The following is a 17,309-nucleotide window of genomic DNA, read 5'->3' on the forward strand; positions in this document are numbered from 1 at the left end:
GCTTGGTGTCATCCGCAAACTTACTGAGGGTGCACTCGATCCCCTCATCCAGATCATTGATAAAGATATTAAACACAACTGGCCACAAAACTGAGCCCTGGGGAACACCACTGGTGACCAGCCGCCAACTGGATTTCACCCCATTCACCACAACCCTTTGGGCTCGACCATCCAGCCAGTTTTTCACCCAACGAAGAGCACACCTGTCTACGACATGAGCCACCAGCTTCAAGGAGTATGCCATGAGAGACAGTGTCAAAGGCCTTACTAAAGTCCGGGTAGACAACATCCACAGCCTTTTCCTCATCCACTAGGCAGGTCACTTGGCCATAGAAGGAGATCAAGTTGGTCAAGCAGGACCCGCCTTTCATGAACCCATGCTGGCTGGGCCTGATCCCCTGGCTGTCCTGCACATGCCGTGTGAGCGTACTCATGATGAACCGCTCCATAATGAGATGTTTCTCATTTTGTTAGATAAAAAGGGCAACAGACGGAGTTAAATCTTAGTAGTTTTACTACTTTAATGATCTGGGGTTTTTTGGTGGTGTGGTGTTCTTTTTTTGTTTTTGGTTTTTTTTTTTTTTAGCATTACCCAATAGATCTATTCCTTCTATGACAATGAGCAAGTAGATAAACAAGAAATCACTGCTGAAACTGAGAATTGGAACAATAAATCTCAGATTTTAGATTATTTCTCTATCATCAGGGTATCAGAAGCTACTTTTCAAGCAAAGATATATTAACACAGTTTATTTGCAATTAGAAAGATACAGATTTCATCAAAGACTGCTTCACAATAAACAGGTATGCCTTTACACAGCCAATATAAATCATAATTTGAGTATTAAGACATTTATAGAAATACATACTACTTCCACAGAAATTAAGAGTATTTACAACACAATAAGCTTATTTGAATACTACTGAAAAATAGTATTCCGTTCTTGCTAATAAGTCACTTGATCATTGGGGAAAGCTGCCTTTCCAAGTCAGTTGAAGTAAACATCCACCCCCCAGCCCTACCACTTGTTATAGCTGAGTGTAGGATGTTTACAGGAACTAAAAATTAGCTTAACAATATAAATACAGCATTGGCTTTCAAGATATCCCAAACCGAATCGCACAGACATATTTCAATGTATTACGTGAGCTACAATTTGTGCAACTCGTAAGGCACATGCAACACTTATTAAGCCTTACTATCATTATGAAGTTGGAAAACATTTTTAACATTTAATCTTCTAAATATCAGAACACAATAATACACATGTACAGTCCCTGATGCTGTAGAGGTACAAGAAGGAAAATAGGAGAAAAGTTTCTCACAGCCCATGGAGATCAGCATTATTGCACTTACCTGCCAAAACCCCCGATGCTCCGAGTAGGCACCTTCTAAAAATCTCAAATTCAAATAATTTTCAAATCTGAAACTTAACACCAAAATATATACGGAAGATTAATGGGGTGGTACAAACTGGGTAACTGTCCTCAAAGAAGTCTATCTCAAACTGTTTCTGCAAAAATAAATCTTTGTGGTGTTGAACATTTCAAGTTCTCTCAGTGTGCCAAGTTTTACAGCTTTTGTTAATACATTTTTATGTCTTCCTATTTGTGTTGTATTTTCTTAAACTAATTCCCACTCCTCCTCCAGAACTTTTCAAGGTACTCCCATTATTTCAATCTTTTTCATTCTTATTTTCCTGCACATGGATTTAGCTACTCAGAAATACACGTCATTATAACAGCAAGAGAGCTGAACACTATTACTTTAGCTTCAACATCTGAGATTTTTTACAGGTATGTTTAATTCAATATCTACAGTCTCAAACATACAAGATCTCAGCAGTCCAGGAGAAGGCTTCAATAAACTCAATCAGCCAAGAGGCCAAGCCTCAGCCTTCTCAAAGCTCTTGTCCGAAGAGGTGTTTTGCAGATTTACTGGGGAGAAGGAATCACAGATGCAGATTATTTCATACATGGCAGGGAGCAGGGAGAAGCCCTCCAAATGTATAACAGTTGTTCTTTGTATGAAGAAAAACATGAGCTCAAGTGTTTCTGCCGAACACAGCTGCGAGTTCACAGCAAGGGAAGACAGTGCTTCACAGAGGCCAGTCTAAAGTCACCAAGGACTTTGATGTATTGCTTTTAAGCAGACATAAAAACCACTCAGAGGAAAATCACAGACAACTAATCCAGACCCCAAACACTAGTCTTCACAGGCACTCCAACTGCTCAGCCAGTGAGGACCTTTGTATTCCTCCCTAGCTTCCATCTCCAAAGGAGATGCAACTGTACATTGCACCTGCATATACAGCATATGACAGCCACCCAAAATTACTAGCTGTGTGTCCACAATTTCACTGCTGGCCTATGGCCCACCAACCTGGTTCTCATTCAGGTATCTTCCTCCGCTTCAAAATTAGTGCACTGCAAAACATCAGAAACTGATCCATGACTCTCTGTAATATAAGCGATAGTCACAGGCTTCACATTAACGAGGTGGGTTAACTTGCTTGTTGATCACCAGGCTGACATGTCAAATCTGCCTCTTCCATTCCCAAAATTCATTGTTGTATTTGTGGCCCTGAGCTGCCTAATTCTGCAACCGTTGCTTCAACTCCTCCTCGCCACCAGCAGAACTGCATGCCAAATTCCCATCATCCCTTCCCAGCAATCCCAGTACTATGAGCTCACCTGGAATCACAGCATAAATATACACACACTTTAAGAGACCCCACCTTCTTCAGCTGCAAACAGCTGCCATGTTTGAGATGTTAAGATGTTCAGTACTTTTGTATTTCATGCATAGAAAAAGGAGAAACTTGTATTTCAAGCACTTGGCGAGAAAAACCTCAAACAAATAACACAGTGTGTTTTTTTAAATGTATTTATTTCCTACAGTTACAAGCCACTTCAATTTGTTTTCATGTGCAGACATATGACAGCTGTGTTTGAGTACACATATTAGATACTAGTACAATATAAATGTATGCATAAGTAAAATTCCACAAGACCGGACTGACAAACTGCACATGAACTAAGCTTATAAAAAAAAAAAATCACTGTTATCTTGCATGTGGAAAGGCTAAGACAGCGCTAACCAAAATGTCTACTAGATTAATTATGAGATAATATGTTTACTTTGATCATTTCACAGAAGTTTAACAGAGAACACTTCCTTTCTTCTAAGTCCAAATACTATATACAACTAGGAAATGCTAAATATTTACAGCAAAGAAAGGTTGGAAAACAACTACCGGCACTTTTTTTTTAAGAAATCAATATCTGTAGATTCTGCTTCAAAGTCCTTTTTAAAAATGCTCCTACGTGAATTATCAAGCTGAACAGATAATATTTAAAAAATGTGATTTTAACTGAGATTGTATTAAGTGTGCAAGTTGCTTTAAAAACAAATCTTTGTAAAAATGCTAGCAATGAATTAGATCAATAAATTAGTTCAGTACCTTCTATCACCACACGTGTTCCTATGTCACCAGACAGAACACCCAGGTAACAGAAACAAAACAGTTACGGTCATGGGACCATCACAGAAGAAGAATGGCTGACCTTGGTTCACGCTTGGTCATTTACTGACTGCTTGAAAATCATTATCTTTCTAATGCTTATTAGTCTAGCTTTCCCAGGAGCAAGAAATCCTAGTAATTTTAATTCTGATAAATTAAAGAGAAAAATCTTTCACTTTCCTAAGTATTTGTATCTTTGGAAATAATCTCTTACAGAATCACTATAGCAAGGTTGAACAAATTATACCTAGGTTTACTATACTAACAAATAAACAGTTTTTCTTTTAAGTGTTAGGGAATAAGAAGATAACATTTTGGGAGGGGGAAGAATGGAGAGCTAACACCATGCAAGAATATTTTCTGTCTTAGCAGCAGAAATTACTTGCATAGGCCATTCCTTTAGAAATAGACTAGCAAGAAACAAAGGAAAAAACAAATCCCAGACAAGATCCAGGAAACAGCATGCACAGATCCCACTGTGAGGAAAGTGGAAAGCGCTGAAGTTCTTTGTAGATAGCTGTTCCTGTTGACATGATTGCTTCAAGTTGTTTTGGAATTGAATCAGTGAAGAGTTAATTCTGCAGAAGTACTTTCCAAAGCCGTTATTTACATGAAAAATAACCCTTTGTAGTGCCATGGTGGGGGGTAGCACAAACCAAGCTGACCATGCCACAAACAAGTGTATATGCTACGCATTGTTAGCGCAAAAACACATCCTCTGTTGTATTTTTTTAACCTTTATTTTGGCCTTGGGTTATGTCCAGCTTACTAACAATAAGAACACCACCCACTCATAGGAGACTCAGAATGTGGAATTTCATAAAAAAACAATAAAAAGCAAGGCACGTCAGATAAAATGCCTGCTAAGTATTGACAGCATTTATAATAATTCTTCCTAAGAGTCATAAGTAACAGAAGCTGCTAAACCAGACAATTCATAAAGCAAGTCTGGTTTATGGATAATTGCACAAGAAATTAACCACCACTTGCCATTACATTCCAGTAAAACATTCCATAACTCAGACCACAAAGCAGCAAAGAACTCTGTTTCAAGTGATATATATCCAACAGCTTTGTATCTCCATTTCAGACTAGATTTCAAGAAATCATACCTGCTCTACTAATAACAATCAGGTTAATTCATTTGAAGGCAATTCAACTGTGTCTATAGAAACAGTATTAGAGATATACATATGCGCATATGTATTTAGGACAAGTTTTCCTTCTGATGTTGTCCAAGAATAGCCAGGTGCAGCAAACATCTGACTGAAAGCTAGAACTGGTACAGCTTCCAGTCGGGGATGTTTACAGCAACAGACTACTATACATCACTGCAACTGTCTAACAGTACAAAGCAGCCGGTCACCTTTAGAGGAAGGGAAATAAAAAAGAAAAATATTTAAGACATGTTTCCATAACATTCCAACCAACTACTGTTCAGCCAATTCTGAAGAAAACCTTATTTTCACATTTGTTAACAAAAATACAGCTCTACATTCTCAACTTACATTAAATTAACAAAGTTAATTCTGAAATTTTAATATACATTTTAAGACCCCTTTATGTTCAAATACATATAAATAAAAGTAAATACATTTTATTTTATATTTATTTATAAATACTTATTTATACATTTTATATATATAAAAATAAAATAGATTATTATTTTTTTAGAGATCCCTTGATTTTACTTCCCTATAAACTTATTCCTGGAGCTCTCAAAAATACATGGACTTCTGTCCTGGTTTTGGCTGGGATAGAGTTAATTTTCTTTCTAGTAGCTGGTATAGTATTATGTTTTGGGTTCAGTATGAGAAGAACATTGATAACACACTGATGTTTTCTGTTGTTGCTAAGTAGTGTTTAGACTAAGTCAAGGATTTTTCAGCTTCTCATGCCCAACCAGCAAGAAGGCTGGAGGGGCACAAGTTGGGAGCAGACACAGCCAGGACAGCTGACCCAAACTGGCCAAAAATGTATTCCATACCATGTGATGTCATGTCTAGTATTTAAACTGGGGGGAGTTGGCCTGGGAGGGATCGCTGCTCAGGAACTAGGCATCAGTCGGCGGGTGGTGAGCAATTGCATTGTGCATCACTTGTTTTGTATATTCCAATCTTTTTATTATTATCATTTTATTATTGTTATTATTATCATGATTGGTTTCTTCCTTTCTGTTCTACTAAACTGTTCTTATCTCTACCCATGAGTTCTACCTTTTTTTTTTTCTTCCCCGATTCCCTCCCCCATCCCACTGCATGGGGGGGAATGACTGAGTAGCTATGTGGTGCTGGTGGCTGGGGTTAAACCACAACAACTTCCACTTTGAACATCCTATGAATTTTGCAGATAGCTATCCTTTTATAATTATTTATATTTTTTAGATAAAGCTATATGCAAAATTAAAGACAATAGCAAAACAAGCCATGTTCATAATAAAGAAAATATCAGAAACAGAAACTTGACAGAATTCTGAAGACATTTACATTCAGTGTCAGAATCCTACCTCATCAGTTTAATGCTCTATTACAACCAACTAATAAAAAAAAAAAACATCAACACAAAAAACCCCAACCAAACCCAAAACCACTTATCTTTGGGTAAGCATTAAAGGAGAGGGACAGGGTGGGAGGGAAAACAGTAACAGCCTCAGGATGGAACCATTTTATTTCCCATCTTCAACATGTTACTATCAAAACTCCCACAAGACTGCATTCTGTTCTGCAACAATTTCCTCTAAGTTAAAAGAGCCTTTATAATGTTAAAAATTAATATTTACATTGTATAACACTTAAAGAGGAAATAATTTAATTTAAACTGAAGTAATTTATTAAGTGCATTTCACTGAGTTAGTTGTTGCATATTCTCCTAGCAGTCTGATTCCACACTGTTGTGCACAGAAGTAATCCAGAGGTCAACATTAAAAGGACTCCTGTGGTTCTCCTGTCGCAAAGGTTTCCACCGTCTCTGCAACGGATGCGAAGGGTCTGAAACTGCTATCAGCAGGGTTTTTTGTTTTTTTTTTTTTTTTTAAAAAAACCCATAGAATTCTGGCTTGATCATATTCACATAATACTTATATGCTTTAAGTTTGCAGTTTATAGTGGAATGTCTTCCTTTTACTAACACAGCTGAAAGCAGACTGATATATTCCCATTTAGCAGTCTTTATCCCTTCAGCAAGAAAAGAAATTTGCAAGTAAAAAGTTTTCTACTTCCAGATTATATGTAGACTTCAGCAATTTAAGGTTGCTTGTTCTGGGGGGTTCTGTTTAGGTCTCCACAGCAACTCATAAAAAAAGAACTTATGACAGAGTTTAAAAGTGAAGAAAAACAACAACAATCAAGACTTCTGTTACAGAAACCCAATCACATCCAATTTTCAAATAAAGGTTTCCTCTGGAAACATGAAAACTTAGAAGTAAGTCAATTTAGTTATTACAGCAGTATGCCAAGATTAACGAGGAAGCTGCATGCAGTCACTATGGATACCATGCTGACCTTCATTATTTTTGAGAATAAATAGTTAAAAAGCCAGTGGTCATTTGCAACAAAGGCCTCTTCAGGCTGTTCCAAAACTGAAAATTCCTATTTTACAGTGGAAAGAAATAGACTATTTCATGCAGAGGTAGGCACATGGTATTTGACTAATTAGGCTGCTGAGCATTAAGTTGCAGTGAACCATTTCTTACACTTCTTTCCCTTAACACTTACTTCTTAAGGAATAATGAAGGTTACCACAATGTCACCTGCCCAAAGAGAACAAACTCCCCACAACCTCCATTTGTTTTAACATGTATATGGACTGTTTTGTGATGATTTACATGACAATTAAGTCTCTCGCTGCTTTATCAAACTCAGCTGTCAATTACAAATACTTACACAGCATCTTACAAAGTGATTATATTTGTATAAAAGGAGTTGAAATTTTCGTTTCCAAATGTGGTGTTAAAAAAGGTCGAGGCATTCCAGACCACTTTGTACAACTACATGCTTGAAAGATGCAACTTTTATAAAAGTTCAATCAAAATTGAAGCTGTATATTTATTAAGAAGCATCTTCAGCTATTCTCCCCAACACTTTTTTTTTTTTAAACAAATAAGAGTAGACAGCATACTCCAGCTTTCACTAAAGCCACTGCCCTCTCATTTTTGTAAAGCTTAAAAGCACTAAAAACAAACACGATTTATTCTAATGTCATCAAAAACTGAAGAATATTGACTGCTGGCTTCTGTTAATGCCTTTAATGGTTTTTCTTAAGAACAGCAATAAAGATACCATTCTTTGCAGTGTGAAATCCCCTCCTAACTCCACATGTACAGAACAATGCAAGTCTTTAAGACTACATAAAGTCCTTGTAACACAGGAAATTTACCTATTTGTCATTTTCCAACAGCAATATATGATCACCTGCCTAGGAACTGTTCTTCAGGTGTCAATACTGCAGAATAAATAAAAAAAAAGTTTAATACTAAAAAAGGGACACCATTATGATACCTGAAGTTTGCATTCATTCACAATTTCCAAATCAAAGGCATGCAGGCCACAGATTTACTGCAATTTCCCAAGCCTCAAGCATTATTTTACCAATCACACCAAAGTTTACTGCACCTTACATGAGCACCTTGAGCAAAGAGTTCAATGAGATAGGAAGAAGGAGAGGAAGGAGAAAGGAGGAGGGTGAAGAGGCAAGCAGCCAAAGAGAACTTCTTCATTCTCTTCTCCTCACATCTTAAGACATCGTCATGCTACAACTAGCATGACCACAATACCTCATTGAATTTGAAGCCTCCATTGTCACACAGAAATAGTTAAATGTAAATGGAGTCTAAGAGGTCTGTCTATGCATGCACGCTTGTATGTGTGTTTTGGAGTCAAGGTCTTGTCTCTCAGTCAAAGCAGTTTAGCCACAGATGCCTGATGCGAGCAAAAAAGTGACTAGAACTGACAGAGGGAGACAGATGCTCACTATTGCTATGATTGTTTTTTTTTTTAAGTCATTCATATTGACCAAAAGAGAATTGAGAATTAAACATTAAATCCTTAATATAAAAGGGATTCTTGAACTGCACACAAATTTAAAAATTAGTAGGAAGAACTTCACAATAGAAGTCAACAGCCAGCATTCACCAATTTTCTATTAGTTAAGTCTGGATTTTAAAATTCAATAGTATACTATAGTCTAGTCTGTTTAAAGACTAATGCTACATGAATTGATATGCTCTCAAGAAGCTCTTTTCCCCACCCTCACAAACTCCTCCTAAGTATAAATCTAGGCAAAAAAAAGAATATAAATCCAGACATTTGTTTTTAATAGATTCTCTCCCTTTTTACCTTATTGTAATGTAATTATACCAAACTATTTAAATACAAATCCATTCCTATGATTACTACAGTAAAGTAGCCAGAATAGATTTTATATTGAAGTTTTTTGTTTTGGTTTGTTTTTTTTTTTTAAATTTTCCTTCTTGCTTTGGTGGGGAGAGGGGGGCCAGGGAGGGGAGAACAACTTCTTTTCACTAGACAGTTTATTTCTAAAATAAATGCTCAAAGAAATTTATCCAACTCTGAAATATTAAGTGATTAAATTTTCACCATTTTTATACATTTTTAACTAGCCTTATAGTTCACAAGCATTTTTATTCCACTTTTTCAGGGATCACAAAGAATAAATTAAGCTATTTGCCCTGGTTCAAACAGTGTGTCTGAATCAGCATTACTTTTTAAGAACCGTAGCTTGCAGCTCGTACGTAATCCAAATCACATCATCTCCAATAGCACTTATATCAGGCAGTGATTCACATGTGTTACTGCCTTGAATATTGATTGTATTGTAGCAAGCTTCTAACACCCACAGAGAGTTCACTGTAGCACTAGAAGTTAACAATGCATGATGAATTATGATGAAGTAGGAAGCATACATAAGTAGTTTTAACACTGCATTTCCTATGTATTTTCAGGAAAGCACATGCTCTGCTTCTTTTGATCACTAATAGATGTGCAATACAAATAGCAATTTTGGTACAAGAAGTGGAAGGATTTTTTTTTAAATTGGGGAGTGAATTCTAAAACAATGCAAGAGATTGAATCCAACATTACCAATTGTAAAGAAAGAAGCAAAAAAAGCGTCTTGATATTTTAAAAATATATGGGAGAGCATGAAAGTAGAATGTTACTAACATAGCTGAGACTCAGTTTAAGCGAGGGCTGGATGCATATGCCATATATAATTATTTCAGAAAAACAAACACCTAGAAGTCTGTGTTGTAAAATAATCTTCTTATCTGACAAAAGGAGATCTAAGGAGGACAAACTACAGAAAAAGGATGATGGTGTGAGCCAAAATAAAGTTCAGATCCTGATTCAAAATTACCCCACATCCTAGTCTGAACAAAGTTGGAACAAAATCATAAGTTTAGTCTGCTATAGCTAAGAATGATGGCAGCAATCAATCCCTTTCCTTATGTTCCCATAAAAGTATTCCTTCTTTAGATTTATCAAGAAATTTTGATTATACAAACTCAATGGGTTTAACATACAACTCAGTATTGCTGTCTACACTATAGTTCTAATTTCATAGTTTCAGCTATTTTCCTTTCTCTTTTGGTCCCTCTTTCAGGAAGGGCATTTACCTCATTCCTGGTAAAGAGCTACACTGAAAGTAGATTGTTTATTCTGGGGTAGATTCTTGGAAATACTCAATTACAAACTATTAAAACAAATCACTGTACATATTTCACAGCTACCTCTACATGACATGCCTCCATGTTATCCTGAAGTATTCCAATTCCTAATTTGGGCCCATAGTCTGCCTCTTCTTCTTTCAAGGTAACCAATATCTCTGGTCCAAGATGACAAAGCTGTCTGTAGAAAATGAGCTCTTTCTTTTTAAAGGCATCTTTAAGTATAAGATTCAGAAGATCCTCCAACCTGAAAAATACAAAGAAAGTTCACACTACTGAATATACAATAACTGATCTGATCACTCTTTAAGAGAATGGAAGACAGAAGCAGGAGGGCAAAAACCAACCCTAACGCTTGACAAGAAATAGAAACAAAGAATACATTTAATACATGTTTTTTGCAGTAGTATCAGAGAGCTCTACCCATTAAAAAAAAACCCAAAAACCTAAACCACAAATAATTCAGTCTTTACTACTTCCCCTAACAAGTCTCCTAAAATGCTGAAGCCCTCTGTGCCTGCTGACTCAAATATGGCCAAGCATGAATGGAAAAACCTTCCTAAAAAGATCAAGAACAAAAAAGCTATATAAATATGTCATTTGTTAGACTGGGTTGGTTTTTGGTTTAGTGTTTTGGGTTTTTTTTGGTTTTTTTTTTTTTTTTGGTTGGTTGGTTTTTTTGAGTGGATATCAATTGAGTCTGGTGTAGCAGACTCGAATCAAAGACACATTTAGCACACTCCTTCACTTAATGAGTTTTCACTCACATTTGCAATTATAATTCTCTGGTGATATCAGCTGCCAACAATAGATCTCTGTAACACTGTGATGGAAACAAGTTGAGAATTGCAAGGAGACATTCATACTGCAAAGTCCCTTTACTTACCTTTGCTGAACAAGGACACACTTGGATAGTGTGCTAACATCAGCAGTCTAGTAATTAAGTCTACACCACATTACTAGATTGCTGGAGAAGCTGGTAAGGGCCAGGGCACCAAGAGATCTACAGGCAATAGAAGGCAAAGGTTCCCATTTTAAGGGTAATCCTGTGTGAACATATTCCAATCCTTGCAAAGGAGTATAGTTGCAAATATGACAAATCCTGGCATTCTCATAATACGCTTAATTTTGGTAAGCAGAGTCTGGAGATTGTTACTGCAGCCTGCAGACTTTGGTGAAAGTACAGTGTCTCAAAAACATATTTCCCCAGCTGTATAAAGTGAGCTCAACTCCTCCATTGCAATAAAATCCTGAAAGATATCAGACTGAGAAGTGACCTGTACACCAGTACCAATCCTAACCTTGCTTCCAGAGTACATAGAATTTTAATTACTTCAAATAAAATAAGCTCAACCCAGCAAGCACGCAAGTCACGAATATCAGATAAGTGCATGGTACTTGGTTTTACAAAGCATCTTTGTCCTTATGCACAAGTTTAAAAAAAAAGTTAATTATTTGTTTTGCAATAATACCCAAGAGACTCATTCTTTTAAGTACACATATACAGCCTGCTTCCACAAAGGAAACAGTCCACACAAGAACAGCATGCAGTCATGGCATCCACTTCAAGATCAACAATCTCAAAAACAAAACAAAAAAACATACAACATAAAAAAATAATAAAAACACCTTTCAACTACTCTCAGAATTATTATCTCTATTTAAAATGTAGATTTCACCAAGTTCTTTTCAGAAAATAATTTTCAGGATTTAGTGACAGTAATTGGAAACAGGCATAATGCACTGGCAAAACAGTTCATTTTGAAAATATTAATCCATATTCTCATATCAATCTTACATAGGATCTGGCAAATATACTTAGAAAATTACTACTCTCATAGTCTCTAAAACACCCTCTTCTCTAGAATCAAGCCACCTCCTTCAATAATTTATAACACAACAGGAAATAAAATACTCTTCTAGTCTGCAAATATGCCAGGAGCATATCTGACAAATTTGAGTCATGTTTCCCTACTTGTAGCAATGAAAAATTTAAAATTTAGCTATTTGAATACAGTAAAAAGAGAAGGTACTCAATTTTTTTTTTTTTTGAGAACACAGAAGTGACTTTTAGCAGGAATTTTTTTTCTACATCATGAAAATAATCTTTGATTTTCATACTGACTGTTAAAAACTTTGCTTACCAACTACCAAATGCATTAGTCTTCTTTTGCTGTGTTCTATACAGACTTACCAATGTAATCTAAAAAAGTATCATGGCATTCACAGAAGGTTCCTGACAAGCACAAAACCAACCATACTCATGGCTGAGAAAGTCAAAAGGGGAGGTAAAGAGTCCCACCAACTTCTGGAAGGCACATGGAACACATCCATTTGGAATTAATTTTTGAAGATGTGGACAAAAAGATAATCATGAAGAGTTAAAAAAAAGATTTATCCAAGGCAGAACATACACAACCAACCTCATGCAAAGAGCTGGGAGGGGCTCTGATGAAAGTTGAATGGCCCATGTAACATACTTTGACTTTAGGACAGCTTTCGAGACCGTCTCCCACCACAGTCTCACCTGGGAGCTGAGGAAGCCCAAGCTCAACACACAGAAGGGAAGCTGAGCTGGAAAACCGGCCGGATCTGTGGTTCACTGGGCTGCAAGCAATGGCCGAACGTCCAGCTGCAAGTTGGCAAGGGAGGATCCCGGCGGCCAACGCAGGGCTCCAAACACACTCAGCAGCAGCCAGGAAGATGACACAGACTGCACCTCAGCAAACCACTGCAGGTGATAGTAAAGTAGAGGGGGGCAAGGAAGAAGAGGGGGCTGACACAGTGAACGGCAGCGCTTCTACCAACAGACCCACCACGACAGACCTGAGGATGGGGCCAAAAGAAACCTCATCGGGTTCAAGAAGGAAAAGCGCAGAGCTCTGCACCCAGGGCAGAAGAACCCCCTGCATCAGCACAGGCTGGGGAGAGCTGGCGGAGTAACAGCCTTGCTGGAAAGGGCCCAGGGGCTGGGGCAGAAGCCAGCTGAAACGGGAGCCAACATCTCGCTGCAGAGAAGGCAAACTGCAGAGGACTGCAGCTAAGGGATGTTATCCCTTCTCTGCCAGACACTGGCAAGGCCACTGTGCGGATACCAGGTGAGAACCCGCACTTCAAGGAGGTTCCTGAGGAACCAAGGAGGGTCCAGCCCTGGGCTACCAAGGTGGTCAGGGGCCTCCAGGGAGAGGGAGAGGTTGAGGGAGATGGGCCTGTTTTCTCTGGCAAAGAGAAGGCTAGGACCATCTAGGAGCTGTTTACAGCTACCCAGATGGGAGCTATAAAGACAGTCAGCCCAAACTCTCCTAGCACTAGCAGACGGGATGAGAAGAGCAGTGGCCACAAAAGGCAGCATGGAAAATGCGGGTCGCACATCACGACAACCTTTGTCACTAGGAGGGTGGTGAAGCCCAGGAACAGACTTCCCAGAGAGGCTGTGGATTGTCTGTTCCTGGGGGTTTTCATGGCTTCGTAGGACAAAGCCATGGCTGACCCCACCAAGTGCTAGTTAGAGCCCTGCTTTGAACAAGTGCTTGGACCAGAGACCTCCAGAAGTCTCCTCTGACCATTATACTTACAACTCCATGATCTCATTAATTCCTGTGATATGCTTCCAGCAACTATAGCCTTGTTTATAAAATTATCCTCAGACATGATGAAGTCAATAAGTCTTTGGAAAAATAATGATCCATAGATGACATTAGTACAGACTTTCCTATAAATAGACAGGTGTTATCAATAGACTACAGTGCTAGCAGCTCCAACAGTTCTGAAATCACAAATATTTAATGTTAAAACTATTTTAATTAGCTGGTGCCAAATATTTTAAAAAATGAACTACAGAGAAAATAGAAATTGCATACCTAAGCTTACTGAATTTAAATATGCTGCCAAACACTATCGCATGGTCACCTTTGTAGATTCACTAATAATGTTGTTCCAGAAAAATAAACCCTTCAATATTGTAATTTTATGCCAGTATCTTTAAGAACAGCCAATATGAAACATTATTTTCACTTAGCTTGCTTGTAGAAGCTCCCTCAAATTTGAAAAAGGCAGTAGAATGTTTCCAACAAGGCATATTTTTGAACATGAAATTTTTAAAATGTCACTCTTGAGCAATACACAAGGATGCTTTACATTTAAGGATAGCCTACAGATTTTAAATCTCTATTTTTCTCTAGCAAGTCTCAATTTTGTTTCCTCCCAGTATTAAATATAGCTTTTCAAATCGTAATAAACCAAATACAGAAGATGTACAGTATGACCCAAACGGTTCTTTTGTCACACTACAAATGCAGAGCATTAGTGATAATCAGAATTAAAGCAATTACAGTAAACAAACAGTCTGGCAGTAATTTAGGAGTCAGATTGGTTCCTACAACTCACTCCTAGGACCACACAGATTGAGCAACAATTCAATGCAATAGAGAAAACAACTTAGTGAAGGGGAAACCTACGTCATTATCTGACATTAAAATCCTGCTTTTGGGGTACTTCTGGTCCAGTGAACCTTGAATTATCTCATGCCGTCACTGAGTTTCAAAATAAGAACAAGAGGTACTCAATTTAATCAATAAGACCAGTAGCTAAAATGAACTCTCCTCCTTGCACTGACTGGTGTTTTTCACACCTTTTGGTTAACTAACCAATGTATTCATCTAAAAAAAACCCAAAAAACCTACACCCACATTAGTGGGTAGTGTGCTGCAAGAGGAGGAGATCTGCAAAACAAAATAGTTTGTGCTGAAGACAATATTCAAGCTACATGTATTCCAGGGGATCTCACTTCAGAATAAGCTCTAGTCCTCCCTATGGTCTAAATACCCTTAACCAAATGCATTAGCCGAGTCCAGAAGCAGACTCTGCAATTTTGTTTCATCCAAAATAGTTGATTTGCATGTTCAGCAGTATCAGCAGCAAAGAATGCCATTATCCAGCCTATAGTGATAGGCATTCTGGAGATAATGCACAGTTATTCCAAAGTTAACCCTGAAGCAATTTTTATTAGCTGCATTTTAAGTCACAGAACCTAAACACTTAAATTCTATGCATGCCTGCAAAATACAGGTAATGCATGAATGCAACAATTACATGCAGCTGAGATCTTCATCACATCTCAAATAGAAAACAACTGCATAATAACAACATCATTTAATGCAATTTAGTACTGCTTTATAATTATCTTAATGAGAGAGGCTGTTGCACAATGACCATTCCAAAAACATGAGAGAATACTCACGCCACAGAGCCTGACTAGTGGTGCACTTTCAGGATGGTTTAAATTGAACTTGATAAGAGCACTGTGGCAGAAGAGTAGTCCTGCTCTCTCTGCCTTCCTGCTGAGGGATTCCCGCTTCCTCCACTGTTACAGGAATTTTATGATTTCATGATGCAAGTTACCACTATATTAGCTGCAAAATAATCCTGGGGAAAAAAAGAAAAAAAAAAAAAAAAGATCAGTTTTCTGCTGAAGGTTGCTGATCTCAGTTAATGGATGGCAGTACAATCCTTAGCACCAACAGGAAGAAGGTACTGTGTAGGGCAGGACTGCCTCTTTTGGTGGCAATAGAGTGCTAAATCCATACAGGTGAATTGTTTAACCATAACAGGAACCTTTCCCCACCCACCCCCCCGCCCCCACAAGAAAAAAGATAGCAATTCTTACGACCTCCGATATCAACGTTTTGAGTGGGGAACAGTAACATGAGCAAGCTGTGTATCTCACAGACACAGTAAACAACAACAACAAAAATGAATTTGGCAAAATCATGCTCCCTTAAAGGTAGTATCAGCTTTACAACCATTTAGATGTAGCTTCAATACTTCCATGCCTTGCAACAGGAAACTGACATTTGAAAAAAATTTAAAAAAAAAAAACTAGTAGAGGAACACCAAGTTGCCTTTCACTCTGTGCATCAAAGTTCACCCCAACTGCAAATCTGAAAGCTATCCTTTGGCATTTTTTGTTAACACTGCATGTTAACATGGAGCTGTTCCCACAGACTTCTATGCCAAACAGTCAGCAGACTCCACCTCCACGGAAATCAACTGAGCAGGACTTACATGGCAATCACTTTTCCTGAATGCTGAAGGGAGTTAGAAGTCTGTCTTACATTACCAATGCTCCACCTGCCGGTATGTGGACAGTACAGATTAGTCCAGAAAACATCCTGACCTTGGAGAGGCAAAGACAAACCAAAAGAATGCAAGAATAAACAAAAATACTTCCAAGTAGTCAGTAGCATCTAAAGCACCTAAGGCAAAACCTCCCCTGAAGAACTTGGTAGTATAATACATTTTTTCAGGAATATTAGTATTCGGAACATTTGAGAAAACCTCTAACCAAGGATGTGGTTCAATCCTCCTTTGATGGCTGGCCGTCTACTAATACATGAACATTAGTTACTTCATTAGGTCAAGGGTACAGCTCTGCAGAAAAGTTTGCATGAGAGATGCAAGCCAAGCCCAGAAGTGGAGCTCCCACACAAAAACATCATTACGGCTGGAGTTTCTACATTAATTGAATTTTATCAGGATTTTAAAGTGAACTTTACTAGAGCACAAAATAAAATATCATTAAAGCCAGACATCTCCCCAAAACAAATGAGCCAAAAAAACCCCAAACCAACAAACACTGCCCACCTCATTTCACCACATTTACATATGAAAAATAATGTGTTTACAAAAATACAAAATAAGCAAACGTGTGGCTCTTCATAGGAATCCTGCCATACTCACTTCATAAACCAGACAGTGTTCCCTGAAAGCATTTTGAAAAGCAAGGATGCTACAGTCCTTGAGACTTATTTTACCTGTTGAAAGCACTGAAATATATCTTCGTTCAGCTTTCCACAACAGCTATCATCTGTTTCAATTGTTTTTTTTATAATCCAAAGAAACCAGGATAGGTAACTGAAGAAAACTCTCAAGGTGTTAGGAGACTGACTTAACTTGTAAGTCAGCTATCTTCCTCAACCTCTCCTATGTTGTTTACCTGCAAGTCTGAGACAAGTTACTGAAAGCACTTTTTACAGACACACACTACTTCTATTCTTTATTTGAGTGACTAACAGCAAATTCTCAAGTCAGTTTTGCAGAACTGT

This window comes from Buteo buteo, chromosome 3 (genome assembly GCF_964188355.1).
Source record: "Buteo buteo chromosome 3, bButBut1.hap1.1, whole genome shotgun sequence".
Taxonomy (NCBI): domain Eukaryota; kingdom Metazoa; phylum Chordata; class Aves; order Accipitriformes; family Accipitridae; genus Buteo; species Buteo buteo.